The sequence below is a fragment of the Vicugna pacos genome, unplaced genomic scaffold (assembly GCF_048564905.1).
Source record: "Vicugna pacos unplaced genomic scaffold, VicPac4 scaffold_21, whole genome shotgun sequence".
Taxonomy (NCBI): Eukaryota; Metazoa; Chordata; class Mammalia; order Artiodactyla; family Camelidae; genus Vicugna; species Vicugna pacos.
Genome location: NW_027328742.1, coordinates 6774438 through 6789257, shown reverse-complemented (window position 1 = coordinate 6789257; position 14820 = coordinate 6774438). Strand labels below are relative to the sequence as shown.

Below are 14820 nucleotides of genomic sequence, written 5' to 3'. Positions count from 1 at the left end.
GGGTAGTGGCTAGAGATGGAATTGTGTCCACATGACAGGTTTTTCAAAAATATAGTAGGAGTGGTCAAGAGAAGATAACCTCAGGAATACGAGTGGAAGCATGTCATTTAATATACCAAATGCGTACTTTCAATGTATGTTTGTGTTTCCGAGTCCAGGCTTGTTCTACTCGTGTATTACAGGCCAACACAACAGGAGACAAGGATTTGGGGCAAGAAAGAGCGGCTTAAATTTGTAAAGCCAGCGGAGAAGATGGTAGACCAATGTCCTGGAGAACCATCATCCCAAATCTGAATTCAGGCTCTTATATTAAAAAGGGGAAGCGGGAATGCTTGGTTGTTGCAATCTTGGTGTATGAATTCTTTGTTGTTAGAATCCTTTGTTCTTGCAGCTCTTCACCTGGGTCAGATCCTTGTAAACCTCCAACAAGCAAATGTTATTTTCTATTTTGTATCTTGTTATCTTTATACGAATGGAAAAGTGTTAATATCCTTCAAAGTCAGAGCCTTGAGAATAGGGTCTCCTGTATATTTCAGGATCTAGGCTACATTGTTTCACAAAAGGTGCAGAAACAACAAGACTAAGCCTAGGACACAGGGCACAGGGTTAAAGTCAAAGGAACAGATCTAATATGGATTCAGATTTCTTCTTTCCTATTTCAGTAGTGCCATGGGGAAGGCACTTTGGGCAGCTTTCTGTAGGGTCCTGGAGGCTTTCTCTCTCAGCCTCTGTGCACCTCTATTGAAAACCGGTCAGCGCTATTGGCCTGCTGGAAAACCACTCCGCCTGTTTTGCCCTGAAGTTGTGTTCTGTTTATAACTCATCTCTACTCCTTGGAAAACAACTCAATAAAGACTCAGTTGGTTTTCCACCAGCCCTGGGCAGGGGTGAGGGATAGCATGTTATTATTTTATAAAAAAAAATATATAAAAGAAGTTTTAAAACAACACTGGACACATAGGAGAGAGACAAACAATGCTTCCTGGCTTAAATCAAAAGTGATGACTCAGTGAGTCTATGGCTGCTGTATTTGCTGAGCTAGTTACTCCATTGCTCCATTACACATTTATTTTAACTGAAAAAGAAATATATGCATATGGATAAAAAATTCAAACAGAGCAAAAAATACTCAAGTGAAAGAAGTTTTCCCTCATCCTCTGTTCTTACACGCCTCCCTGGAGATGCCAATGTTTACAATCCTTTGTGTGCTGTTCCAGATATTCTATGCACGTTCCCACCAATGTATGTAAATTCCTTTAAAGTTTTACTTATTTTTAACTTAAAGGGACTTAAATCCTCAAGTGGCTTCTGCCACAGTAATAGAAAAGAAGAAATCTGACTCCATATTAGATCTGTTCCTTTGACTTTAACCCTGTGCTCTGTCTCCTAGGCTTCATCTTGCTTGTAAAACAATGTTGCCTAGAGCCTAAAATATACAGGAGAGCCTATTCGGAAGGCTCTGACCTTTAAGGGTATTTAACACTTTTCCAATCATATAAAGATAACAAGTTGCAGAATAGAAAATAACGTTTGTTTTGTTGGAGGTTTACAGGGATCTGACCCCGGGAGATAGCTGCAAGAACAAAGGATTCTAAAAAGAAGGAATTCCTACACCAAGAAGTTTGCAAAAACCAAGCACATAGGAAAGCAGCCTGAATTCTGACTTGGGGAGATGGTTTTCTAGGACATTAGTTTGCCATCTAGGTCTACAGAAACTTGCTATTCCATGCCCCAACACTTGGTCTCCCAACTTACTGGCCTGTCCTGCACTGAGGAGAATGAATTTGGACTCAATAACACTTCCACCTACCTAGCAAGCTGGGTACTGGGACTGAGGGCAGCTCTCCCACACACAGGGGCCTACCGTGAGCCCTTGATTATTCCCAGAGGTTGGGGTGTGGTTTACCCAGGAGGGATGGGGACTATACACCAACACTCAGGCAGTCTGCTCCTTCTGGGGCTCTGACATTTTACCTCCCGCTCCCTGCCAGCCCAACACTTGGGACAGTGGAGCTAAGGCAGAGATCGTGCCTGCCTGTTTCCCAGCGTGTAAAAGGGGAATATGTACTCTTCCCAAGGTAGTTCTGAGAAACAACACCTGCGGGTGCTTGGTTCCCGGAGCAACAGTAAACCTAGCTCCTTGTGGGGGCAACGGGTGTGATACCCGTAAGGTTTCTGCAGAGACCTTAGCTGGAGGGCTGGGCCAGGGACGTAAAATATGAGCTGTGGGCAATGACGGGTTAGAGAAGGGTGTATAGGCAGGACTGCTGCCTTCTTCGGGATGCCCCAAGAGGTAAAACGCTTTCTCCCCATCTCTGCTACTCCCCTCCCAATTACAGATAACTGCCTTCTCTCTGCTCCTCCTGTCCATGTGTCTCCCTCCACTTTTCCCCTCCTCCCCTTCTCCTCCCCTCTTCTCCCTCCCTCGGTTCCCCTTCTCTCTCAGGACCCAGAGCAGATCGATGGCCCTCCTGCGCATGCGCAGTCGCTGCCAGCTGGACCGCGGGTTGGAAGTTCCAGCTCCGAGCCGGGGATCGGCCCCAATGGCTTCTCAGCTCTGTCGCCCTGTAGGCCTTTGGCTCCTGCCTGGGGCCGGGGCCTCTGGCTGTGGAAGTGCAAGGTGAGGGGATATCGGGAAAGGGGTGAGGCGGCTGCGGGAGGGCGGTCGGCGTGTCGCAGCCCCCCAGGGCGCCAGTCAGCGTGTGTTCAGCTGGATTGCTCGGGCCAGGCCCCTCTGCCCGCGTCACCTGCCCCGGCGCCCCGGCCACAGCTTTCCAGGGCCAGGTGTGCCCCTGCCGCCTCTGGCCCAGCCGGGCTCCCCTCAGTCCGCGGCTGGCGTCCCCTTCCCCTCTCCCGCCCGCGAGTCCTCTCCTCCCGGGCTTCCTCTCCTTGGCCGCCGACCCGTCCCCACCACTGGGCGGGCTGTGTCCCGGGTGGGCGAGGTCTGCACACCCGGACGGGGCGGGCGGCTTGGGCTGGGGCTGGGGCTGGCCTCCGAGCGGGGCTGCAGCCCGCGTCCCCCACCCCGCTCTCCCTGCCCCGCGACACCGGGGCTGCCTTCCTCTCCGTTTCCCGATCCCTGAGGTCGAGATTAGCGGCGTGGGTGCTGCTCCCTGGGCTGAGAGCCCGCGGCTCTAACGCCCAGCTTCTCCTGATGGAGTCGGGAAAATGGAGCAGCAGTGCTGAGGGAGCGTCTGTCTCCTTGATCAGTATTTCTGCCCCAGGTAAGTACCTTGAACTCTTTCAGGTGTTATGATGGCGGTGCTTGTTGATGTAACGTGTTTTTATACTGAGAGGAATTACAGTGGTGAAAGCAGGGCTTTGTTCAGTTAAAAATGAGCTGAAGGCATGAGGCTGTCTCATCCTCCATCCTTCACTCTCCCAGGGTGAAACGTGAGACCGTTGATCTTAAAAAGATACTTATAGTCCCTAACTAGTCCAGCCCAGCTATTGTGTGTTAACAGGAACAGCACAACCCGAGGCGTTGGAGACCCAGTGACACTGCACTCCTAAAGAGCTCCTGGCAAAATCTGGTTTGTTTTGTTTTGTTTTGTTTTTCTTTGTTTTTCTTAAATTGTGGGACAGACTAGTAGTATAGAGGGAAAAATAATTGGCAAGAAGGATTTTTTCATATAACAGCTTTATTGTGATATTGTTCACACACCATGAAGTCCACCCACTTAAATGTTACAATTCAGCAGCTTTTAGCATATTCACATTTGTGCAACCATTATTATTCCAGAACGTTTTCATCACATCAGAAAGACCAGTTGAAATGCATGACCTATCCACCCCTTCCCAGTGGTGGTTCTAAAGAAGTTTCTTGGCTGTTCCTGACCATAAATTAACTTGTTACATTCCATGAAATATCTAGAAGGAATTCTAATCAGAATTGCAATGTATCTGTCTATCAAAGCAGGAAGAATTAATGTCTTTATGGCATAAACTTCTTCTACACATGAATATATCTGGGACCCTATCTTTTCATCTATCCAGAGCCAGGCCTATGGGAAATCCTCATTAATTCTTGGGTTTGTGAATGATGAGGTTCAATACATCATTAGATGCAACTGTAGCCTTTCACTGAAGAGAAAAGTAACCTCGTAGAAGCCAAGTGATTCTCTGATGGTTAGGATGAGTGACCGCCAGTGCTGGAGTGTTCGAGTGGACTTGGTGCTTGCAGAGTTCTCCACCACCTACAGCTAAGGGGATTACCGTGTTCTTTTACTTTTTTTTTATGGCGTTGCTTTTATTTTTACTTATTATATAAAATTATTTTTTATTGAAGTGTAGTCAATTTACCATGTTAGCTTCAGATTTACAGCAGAGATTCAGTTATAAGCTTATGCATATGTATATAAATGTTTTTCAGATTGTTTTTAGTACAACTCATTACAAGTAATTGAAAATAGTACCCTGTGCTATATAGTAGGTCCTTGTCATTTATTTTATATTTATTAATGTGTATCTGTTAATCCTCCCTTTCCTGCCTGCTAACAACAGTTTGCTTTCTATGTCCATGAGTCTATTTCTAGCAGCACCGTTTTTGCTAGCAATATATGCTGGTTGGCTCTTTTCTGTTTCAGTAATTCCATCTTATGTGTGGGCGTTTTTCTTCTGGTGGGCCTGTGTGTGGTGTGCACACGTGATAATAGAGATCTGTATTTGGGAGGACTCCAGGCCTTGTGTAGTCCCTCGTATGGAGCGCCCACTGAACTGATGCTTGAACTTGGAAGAAAACAGTAAAAGTTGGAATTTCCACTATGGTTGAGACTTCCAGGTTTCTATAACCTGTTTAGCCCACCTAAATGTTGGCTGCACCCATACTGGATAATTTGGTGGAACTTCATGGTATGGTGGTATAGAGACAGGGCCTTGTATGCTTCTTCTCTTTCCTTTTTCTAACAGTCATTCTCCTGGGCCTTCCAGGTACTCCCCCAGAAGGGCCCAGGGCTGGCTTGGTGCTGCACTTAGGCAATATTTGTTAATAAGTCCCTTTCCTCATCTCTTCTGAGCCTCCATTTCCTTCTCTGCACAATGAGGGCTTAGACTAGATAAGTGCTTTTCAGTTTCTTTTAAAGCCATGTTTCCTTTGAGAAACAGAAAATGCAAATCTCTCCTCCCATCCCAACCCTTTAGATTTTGACACGTCCTCCAAGGAGTCACATAGCTCTTTGTGGTAAATTGATGTGATTGTGATTCCACGTGGCACAGAAAAGACTCTTCAGAGATTGATTGCAGGGAGAGGGCAGGAAAGGGGCAGTATGTCACACTTTCTTGTGTGAGCACTGGAGCAAAGGTTGGGTTTAAATACGGTGTCTGATGTGGCATCTCTCTAATCTTGCACAATGTGATAAACCTCTATCCCTAGTTTCTTAATGTGTCAAGTTGGGGTGGTAATATTTTAAGGCTTTTGTGAAACATTATACACATAAGCCATTTGTGTCTCTGTAGATTCAAGACCTGCTAGAGAGTCGGAATTTCTTTAAAAATACATATATATTGTCCACAGCACTCTGTCTGTGTGTATTTTGATGTTCCTGGAGGGTGAGGGTTGAGTGTAATGTCCATTGTGGGACAGGTGGCCCATGGGTCTGTGTGCGTCAGATTTCCCCCTCCTCCCCAGTCCTCTTCCTCTCAGTCCAGGATGAAGTTCCCTAGTAGATTTACACAGAGGTCTTGTGGAAATGGCTCTTCATTTTATTGTTTCACCAAGGAGGGTTGCCATCATGATCTCTGTGGTCAGGTTTTGGTGACCTGAAGGCTATGCAATTGGGGATTTCTATTTAATAAAAAGAAAAATAATTACAAATACAAAATTAGACCTAGGTTGGTGGCAGGGGCTTTTGAAAGTGGGGACCATTAGCTTTGTTAGCTTCAGGTGCAGTGGCCTCTGGCCACGAGGACACATCCTCATGCTCTGAAGTTGGAGGGACCAGTGGGTTCAGTGGGACTATTTACTGAGTGCATCTCATGGGCTGCGCATTGTCTTAATTGTACTGTGTGTTCCTTATTTGAGACAGTGAGCTCATTTAAACACAATAGCCTCTTTAAAATATTAGACTTTTTATTTTTAGATGTAATGTAGATTCCCATGTAGTTGTAAGAGATAATATGGAGAGGGCCTATGGACTCTTTGTCCAATTTTCTTTAATGGTTCCATCTTGCAAAGTTGGGGTACTATTCATTCGTGACTCACTAACCCTTTTAGGTTTGTGTTATTGCCCTCATTTCTATTTATGAATAAACTGGTGTTTAGAGAAGCACACAGGTCTGCCCAGGTCAACCACGTGGTTAGTGTAGATTTGGGTGGAACGTGGGCTTGGCATTTCCAAGCAGTACCATTATGATGGTCTGTGGCAGGGAGCAGCATTCACTTTGCTTGTTTATTCATTCATTCAACAAACATTTATTGAATAAACTCTGTGGTTCAGATGCTTTCATAGGGTTATCTGATTCTTCAGCAGTATGGAGAATCAGGTAATATTTTCTTTTTTTTTTTTTAATATGAGAAAAATATCTCTGAGAGGTTATAACCTCCCCAAAGGAAAAATAGCTCATAAATGAGGGATAGTACACTTGTACAGTTCCTTCTTCTTATGCAGGTGGTACCCTAGGCATTTTACATCTGCATAATTCCATAATCCAGATATATTCTTGTAAGGCAAGGAGTTTTTTTTTAATTGAATTATAGTCAAGTTTACAATGTTGTGTCAATTGCAAGGTGGGTTTTTTTTTTTGAATTTTGAGTTGAGAAAATATTTTTTGAGGGGGTTAATTAAGTTTATTTATTTGTTTCATTGTTCTAAAATGAGGTACTGAGGATTGAGCCTAGGTCCTTGAACATGCTAAGCACATGCTCTACCACTGAACTGTACCCTCCTCCCCAAAGCAAGTTTTCTTACCCATTATTCTGCACCTTAGGAGTTCAAATAAATTGGAGTTGAAATCCAGATATTTTGATCCTACTATGGTTCTTTGCATTATATCCTGCTGAGGGGTGGGGAAGCAGTTCCTTTATTCATTCCTTTATTCAGCAGTTTTGAGCACCGACTGCATCAGGGCCTGCCTAGGTGGTTGGAAACAGAAAATAAGAAATGACCCTTTTCTGCAGGGGATGGAAGCCTAGACCAAAAGCTGGGTAATGTGATCTGAGCTTCAGTAGCCATGTGCAGACTCTGAGGACAAACTTATCCACGATTCGCTTGGACTTCCCTTGCCTTCTGGATGGTGCACACCAGGTCGCTGCAACCCAGTGAGGCCCGCAGCCCACAGCACAGTATGTACATCGATTTACACTCCCTTCTCGGCAGGGACTGCAACATGAGCGCCCCTGACTACGTGCAGTGTACTGAGGACCACCAGACTCTCCCCGTTGTGGTCCAACCCGTGGGGATCATCTTAGAGAATTTCTTTTGCATCTATAATGGAATCCCCTTGGTGAGCCAAATCAGCCCGTGCGGCTCCCAGTGGGCACTCTGTATCTACTATAGGTATCACTATGTGCCCGAGAATGGATGGAGTGACTCCCAGACCCACCGCAATGTCGTGGGCCTTGTCACCATTACCAACTGCCTCTTGGCCGAGACCTTCTAGAAGCTCCACGCACAGAGGAGCTGTATGGCACCACGCTCTACGACTCTCAGCTCTTTGTCTTTTGTGCTGCATGGGGAGGTGGCCGAGCAGCCGCGCACCGACGTGGCCTTCAATCTACGAGGACTGCAGGGTGGTGGAGAAGAGGATCGACAACGTCACTGAGTCACTCTTCATCTTGCCCAAGTCCAAGTGGCTGGATGGGGCCCCCGAAAATTCTGGGGAGAAGACCCCCCTCCTCTACATCCTATTTGAGTAGGAGGACATCGTGGGACTGGACACAGACAGCAGGCAAGTCAACCTGAAGGCCGGGCCACCCTGGCTGTGTGAAAGATTGCTTCCCTACATCCAGAATGGGATCAGCAAGGAGGAGGGCTGTCTTGTAGCCAAGGCGGGAAGGAGGTGCAGCCCGCCGGCTTTCAGACGTTTAAAAGTAAATCTGCTTTTGTTTCAGAGAGATACTTTTAGGGTTAGTGTGGACACTTACTCCCCCTTTCCAGCCAGGAAACTTGGTGGGACCCCTGGAGTTGCTGTCCAATAGAGTAGCCACAGCCACTGATGTTAGGAGTGCTGGGGAGGAGGCTGGTCTGAGCTGAGATGTGCTGTAGGTCAAATGCACATCAGACGCTGAAACTTGTCTAGTAAAAAGAATATAAACTATCTTGTTACTTTCTATATTGATTACATGTCAAAATGATAGTATTTTACATACAGTAGAATAAGTAAGGTCTGCTCTTAAAATCAGTTACTTGTTTTTTGTTTTTTTTTTACATTTTAAACGTGGCAACTGGGAAACGTTATTTACATGACTCTCATTTCATTCCTGTTGGACAGCCTGTCCTGGGACAGTTTCATCCCTTTGCTTATAGATGAGACTCTGATTCCCGAGACGCAGAACGAGGTGCTGGTTGAGCTCGGGGTGGAGCCGGTGTCTCCTGCCTCCCAGGCCCAGCACCAGCACGGCTCAGGCCCTCTCCCCTGCCTGACAGCCACCATGCCAATTTAGGACATCAGAAACACTGCCAGGGGCATCCGAATGAGCTCCTTATGCAGGGAAAGGCGTGTCACGGAGAATGGAACAGAGCAGGGAAAAATTCGTCCTCACTTTGTCCCTGTGATTATGTCAAAGGCCCCACTCTGCCTTGGAAGGGCAGACGAGCTCTTCTGGGCTGCCTACCCCCTCACCCTCTACTATGTTTCCCTGTGTATCTTTCAAGCTGTCCCTCGGGCAGAAGAGGGTGAGATGTCTTTGCCGAGAGGTGGTCCCCCTTTACTGGGGAGATTGAGGGGAGCTGTGTCCCCCCCGGCCTGCGGTCTCGGGCCTTGAGTCTCGAGAGCATTCATGGCGGTCCCACAGGTGACGGTCGGAGGACATGACACGTGCTGCCGGGCCCGCTGTGCAGGAGGGGCTCTGTGATTGTCTGATTCTAAGGTCAGATTCTCCTTTCTTGTTGTTGGTAAGATGGAGGAGAAGATGCCAGAGAATTGATAAAAAGAAAATCCACACCAGTCCTGTGAATGACAGACACAGGGGATCCGTGTCCCACCTGCGTGTGGTGCCTGGCGGGCTCTGGATTAATTTTCACTTCCTCCCCGGACATTCCTTTATGGCTTAAGGAAGGGGAGAGGCATGTCGTGGCCACGATCTGTACTTGTCCTCACATGGTCCTGTGATCTACATGCCCACACTACCCTTCTGCTCCTTGGAGATGAGGTGTCAGGTTTAGGAAACTGGGCACTGCTGAGGGCATAGCTGCCAGAACCGTGCTACACCAAGGCTGGCTCCGTTCACCTCACCTGTCACCTCCTGTTGAGTCCCAAGGCGTCATTCAAGGTAGGTGCATCGGTGCAATGTAAGCAGGGACCACCTTCTCGCCCTGGACAGACTGGTGGGTGAGCAGTGGAAGCCCGGAGCCCTGCACCAGCCCCCAGGCCAGTGCCTCCTCTTTTGTCAAAGGAGGCACTGGTGACATTTTTGCTCAGCAACTGCTTGGCTTTGAGTCTGCAGACCCACCAGAGAATGCCAGATTGTTTTTGCCTTTTGAAGTCTGCCCTTGGGATTTGGTGGAGTAGCTGGATGTGTGCTTAGCCCATAGTGGTTGACACTGTCACCATTGTTTACCCAGAACCTCGTGTACCAGGCATGGCTCCAGGCATCAAAATACAGCAGCGCATTAAACCTCCCTCCTTGTGGGTCTGTCTGTTTTGGTACCACAAGGGCTCAGCCAGCATCTGAACGTCAGTGAGATAATGCGGCCAGTGAGCTCGGGTCAAGCACGTTCTCCTCCAGTCACTTTTACTCCATAGTTACTTTTACTATTGCACAGTCATTAATTTTTTAAACAATGCTTTGGTTCAGGAGCAGAACCTAATTCTCCCCTGTTCCTCTTGGTGGGAGTGAGTAACATTGTCCAGCTTGAAATGTGAACACATTTTGTAGCCCAAAAGCTGTCTACACGCAACTAGGTGAAGTTTTGGCTTGGGGCGCTGACCACGTTGGGGTCCCCCAGCAACACCGCTCCCCTCAGGCCCCTGCCTTCCCTGGATCAGGAGGTGAGGGTGGGTCTCACCGTCCCCGCGTCTCTGTCCTCATCACACTCACGTAATTTCTTGCAAATGCTGTCAGTTATTTTTGTTCTTGTGTGTTTCTTATTTTCGCTTTTCCTCTTTTCCTTTTTCTATTTTCCTTTTTCTCTTATACCACCCTGTGAGCATGTTGTTGGGTCTGAAAATGTGGGCTGTGCACACCCTGCATTGGAATAGCCAGATCGCCCTCTGTGCTGTCTCCATCGCTTTAAAAAGCAAAAACATAACAGTTGCCATGATTCATATATTATCCTAGTCATCTTCTTATTTTCTAGTTTTTTGAAATTTTTGCTCTGTTAGCACATCACCCACTGGAGTTTGATACCTGTTAAAGTCCTTGCTTTGAGGAACCTGTTTGTTCCTCCTTATATTTGGTAACAAATGCTCTCTTACTAATTTTGTTTATTTGTTTTGAAGAAGAGAGATGCGAATTGATTTAGGCGGCTGCTGAGGGATTTTTTTCATGGAGTATTTAAACTTGGAAAGTCAAAATCTGCAGCACCTTGCTTGATTCTGGCTTTTACACAAACGTGCTCGGCACGCGGTTCCTGGCTGTCGCTGTGTGACGTGCGTGACGGCGCTTCCTGGCCGGCGGTCACTGGTGAGGAAGTGGCCGGCTCGGGGGTGAGCAGCTGCAGTGGACTCTGTTGGAGGAAGCAGTCACCAGTTTTTTGTTTTTTTGGTTTTATTTTTGCATTCACCTTCCCAGAGCCATTTACTTTATTTTGCATTCATAGAGGGGCAGAAGCGGGTCTAAAACCATGCCACTCCTTTGTTCCCTTTATGAGGCTGGTTTTTCTAAGTATCAGGAAAACATTGCCTTGTCCTAAGGAGCTGGTTCACTTGGATCTGGTGGACACAGGGACCGCTAAAGGTGACCGTAGCTTCCTCTCTTCTTCAGCCAGTGGGTATTCAGAGCCGGGTCTGTGGTTTGCCTCAGCAGCCATGCAGGCCTCCCTGCACCGGCCTTTACTTTTACCCCTTTTTGGCAGTTAATAGCTGACTCTGTGTCTGTTGCAGCTGATGTCCACCACTGACGGCCATGTCGTTATTTTGCGGTAGTGAGTCTCCAACACCCCTGTCAGCCGTGAAGGGACCTTGCATTCTCACCCCGACCCTGTTTCATCTCACCCAGGGGAAGGGTTTGGCCACCACTGTCATACTGGACATGAGGCCTTGTTTCTCCTTTCATGCTCTGGTCCAAATGTGGACACTTCATCCTTCACTGACTTGGTCTCGCTTGAGACAGTCCAGACTTTCTGAAAGAGTCCATCACATTCTGGGGGGGGGGAACAGAACAAAAGTAAGAGTCGCAAGTAGGAGTCTAGGCTGTCTGGGTAGGCAAATGCAGGCTGGGATCTGTGATGTCTGGTCTGTGCCCTGGAAACAGGCCTTTCCCGTGGCTCCCGAGAGAAAAGGGGTCGGAGCGAGAACAGACTTGCCTGGGTTCCTACCATCCTCATCTACTCACTGACATGAGTGTCAGCTAACTAGGAGCTCCCCCAAACCTCAGGCCCTTCAAAGCTCAGACCACGGGAGATCCTTGAGTCCCTTCTCCTGGTCCTTCTTTGTGAGAATCCAGTGCCTTCTGAGGTGACCGGCAGCAGGAGATGCCTATCCCTCCAGGGAACTCCCGTCGGAGGACTGTGACTCAGTGCACCTTGCTGTGAGCTTAACGTTTTCCATCCGTGCTCCCTGCAGAACCAGACTTGAGACTGGCTTAGCGACAGAAATGACAAGACTGATTCCAGGGCAGGGCCAGGTGGAGGGAACAGTGGAAATTGAATGTGACCTCAAAAACCTAGGTGGGTGATGGGGCTGTTACTAAAATGGGGATCCTGGGAGGTACCTGCCAGGAATCGAAGTCTAGAGTAAATGGTGGTCATAAGGCTTTTTTTTTTTTTGACATAAGGCATTTTTAAGATGCCATTTGTCATCCAAGTTAGGACTTCCAAGAGGCACTCGGGTCTATGAGCCTGGGGCTCAGGTGAAGGAGCCGGACTAGAGATACACGTTAGGATTCGTCATTCTTAGCTGGTGTTCACAGCCGTGCAAGTGGATCAGCTCATCTCAAGAGGTGCAGACTGTGGCTGGTGGGGGCAGGGCTGTGCCTGGTTTGGAGGAAAGCCCAGACCATGCAGCTTTGGTGTGTCAGTCAGCGGCGTTTGTGATTTTCAGAGGAATGGCATTTATCCTTAAGGTTCTGGGGGGTGGGCAGGGCCACCCAGGAAGAAATCTGAAGGGAGGGTTTTGGCCACGTGTGCGCATCTTGGGACGATCCAGAGGCTGCAGGGTCCACAAGGGGAAACTCCTCAGAAGCTGGAGTCGCAGTGGGGAGTTGGAAGAATGTAGTCACACTCTCCTGTGAGGAAGGGAGGCAGGCCTCGGGAGTCCGCACCCTAGCGGACTCTCTTTCCCACGAACAAAAGGCAATCAGACAGAAGATTTGAAGTGAGAAGGGATGGGCGCTGGGAGAGGAGCCAACCTGGAGAAAGGTGGTTGAACAATTCTGGAATAGTCTCCCTGAAACATAGAGTTAAAAAAAACCCAGACTCTTAAGAATATTGATAGTGACTGGGGAGGAGGCAGTTGTTTTTCTGGCCTCCTAAGGATAAGGTATGTATCCAGGGATACACAGAAGAATTGGGCAGTCTGTTCCGGGGGCTTCACCCGTACCAGGGGGAAAAGTGCAAGTTTAAAGGGGGAGAAGGGCAGCTGAGGGAAACTAGCCAGGCCCCGTGTCACGTACCAGTCGGCCGCCCTACTTGCGTGTTGCATTCACATCCATGCCTCCCAAATGGGCGGTGGCAGCCCTGTTTTGAAGATTGGGAAGCCTTCTCAGAGGGGTTAAGGAATTGGTCCGTTTAGCGGCTAGTAAATGCTGTAGCAGAATTCAAGCAGGGCCTTGTCAGACTTCAAGGGCATGTTCTCTCTACTAATTCCGGTACCTCCCCGTTGTACCTGAAATGGTGAAGTGAGTCAGTTTCGGAGCCTTTCAGAGAAAGTACGCTTTAAGTGCCTCAGGACTGTTGCACAAAGCTCAGTGTTCTTTGATGGTTCGGAAGCACCGCAGTGCTTTTTGCTCCACAGATGTAAGGTCTTACTCTTTTGACGATGGTGTGGTTGTAAATGACGTACAGGTGCAAAACCACACTTAGCAGCTTCTGAAGGGAAACTCTCCAGTTCTCCCTTGATCCGCTTTCTTCCACGGGATGTAACTGTGCTGCAGCGTAGGCCTGAGCTTTCCGTATGGAGTGAGGGTTTGATATCCAAATTTAACATAAAACAGTCAGATGGAGAAAATCGAAGATGACAATATATTTTCGGGTTTCATTAGACAAGATATACTATCTGTTAATGGCCCATAAAGTGAATGAAATTGAGTACAGAACATTGCATTTCTTACTTTCTACTGAGAGATGTCTTCCAACATAAGATTCTCTGCTTTGGAACTTCAGCTCTGCCACTAGGGCGCCTGTCGTTGTGTTGGTGTTATTGCATTTACACAGTGCATGTAATCTGGGCTTCCTTAGCCCCAAACACTCCAGTGCAGAATCATAGGCTGCAGCCAACACTTAGTTATACAAATACTTCTAAAACTATATGATACCAAAAGAAAATAAATAAAAATAAAGAGAGAGAGGGAGATTGCCTTTATCAAAGTTCCTTTGGATTTTAACTGCAAAGTGTTGTTGAGCAACTCTGGTTTCCTTTGGATATGAATATATACATTTCTTTGCATGTAACTTGGATTTTAGGCTTGAACACCAAGCTCTTGTTTTCCATGAGCCACAAAAATCATAGCCAAATGACACACGTATGAAACATTTTATTCTTTTTATCTGAGACAGAATCCTTGAATTTGGGACTTGAGCTGTGATTTTGCTGTTTGCTCTTCCCACCCCTCTTGTCACCTCACTCCTTTTTCCCACGTGGCCTCCAAGAGTTCATGGTCTCAAAGGAACAGGTGGACAAATACCAGTTGGTCGCCAAGAAGTGCTGCTGTAGACGGAGCCCAGCCAAGAGCGAAAGGACATCATCAGGGAGGACTTCCTGGAAGAAATTGGCTCTACATTCAGTTCTGACGACAGAGTAAGAGTCAGCCATGAGAAGGAATCAAGAGGGTGACTCAGGAGGCAGGAGCAGCCCGGGTAGAGGCCTGGAGGCTTGTGGGGTGGGGACTCGGGGAGACTGCCCTGTGTGGTCCAGGGTGGTGGGTGACCCTGCTTTGAAGGACACTGGAGAGGGCCTAGCGGTGGAGGGCTTTGGAGGAGCTTGGTTTTTACTAGAACTGACACAGAGGAGGCAGTGAATGGTGTCAGCAGGAAGTGACCCTTAGGAGAGCAGCTCTGCCTGTCCGTTTGAGTCCCACCCCTTCATTCTTTTATTCATAAGACACGCAATTCTGAGTGCCTAGGGGAGAGGGGGTGGACCCACAGTAGTAAGCAAAATGTACTTGCTTCTTGAGAGCTTAGCAGTGTCAGAAGTTGATTTAGATTAAAATGTTCTATTAACACAGCAGGGCACCTAATCCAAAGTGCGGAGGTTGGAGGGAAGGAAGGCTTCCTTGACAAACAGTCAAAATGAACCTGGAGGCTAGTGGGAAGTAGCAGCAGGTCACGGGGCCCCTGAGGTCACTGG

The 14820-nt window shown here is 47.7% G+C and overlaps 1 long non-coding RNA gene across 1 annotated transcript in view; it reads left to right on the top strand.

The window, feature by feature from the left end:
• The first annotated feature begins 2483 nt into the window (after positions 1-2483).
• LOC140694312 (uncharacterized) overlaps positions 2484-14820 on the top strand; it is a 36002-nt gene continuing 23665 nt past the window's right edge. The window contains exon 1 of the long non-coding RNA XR_012070042.1: positions 2484-2620. This is a non-coding gene — a long non-coding RNA (uncharacterized lncRNA). The remainder of the gene's footprint in view (positions 2621-14820) is intronic.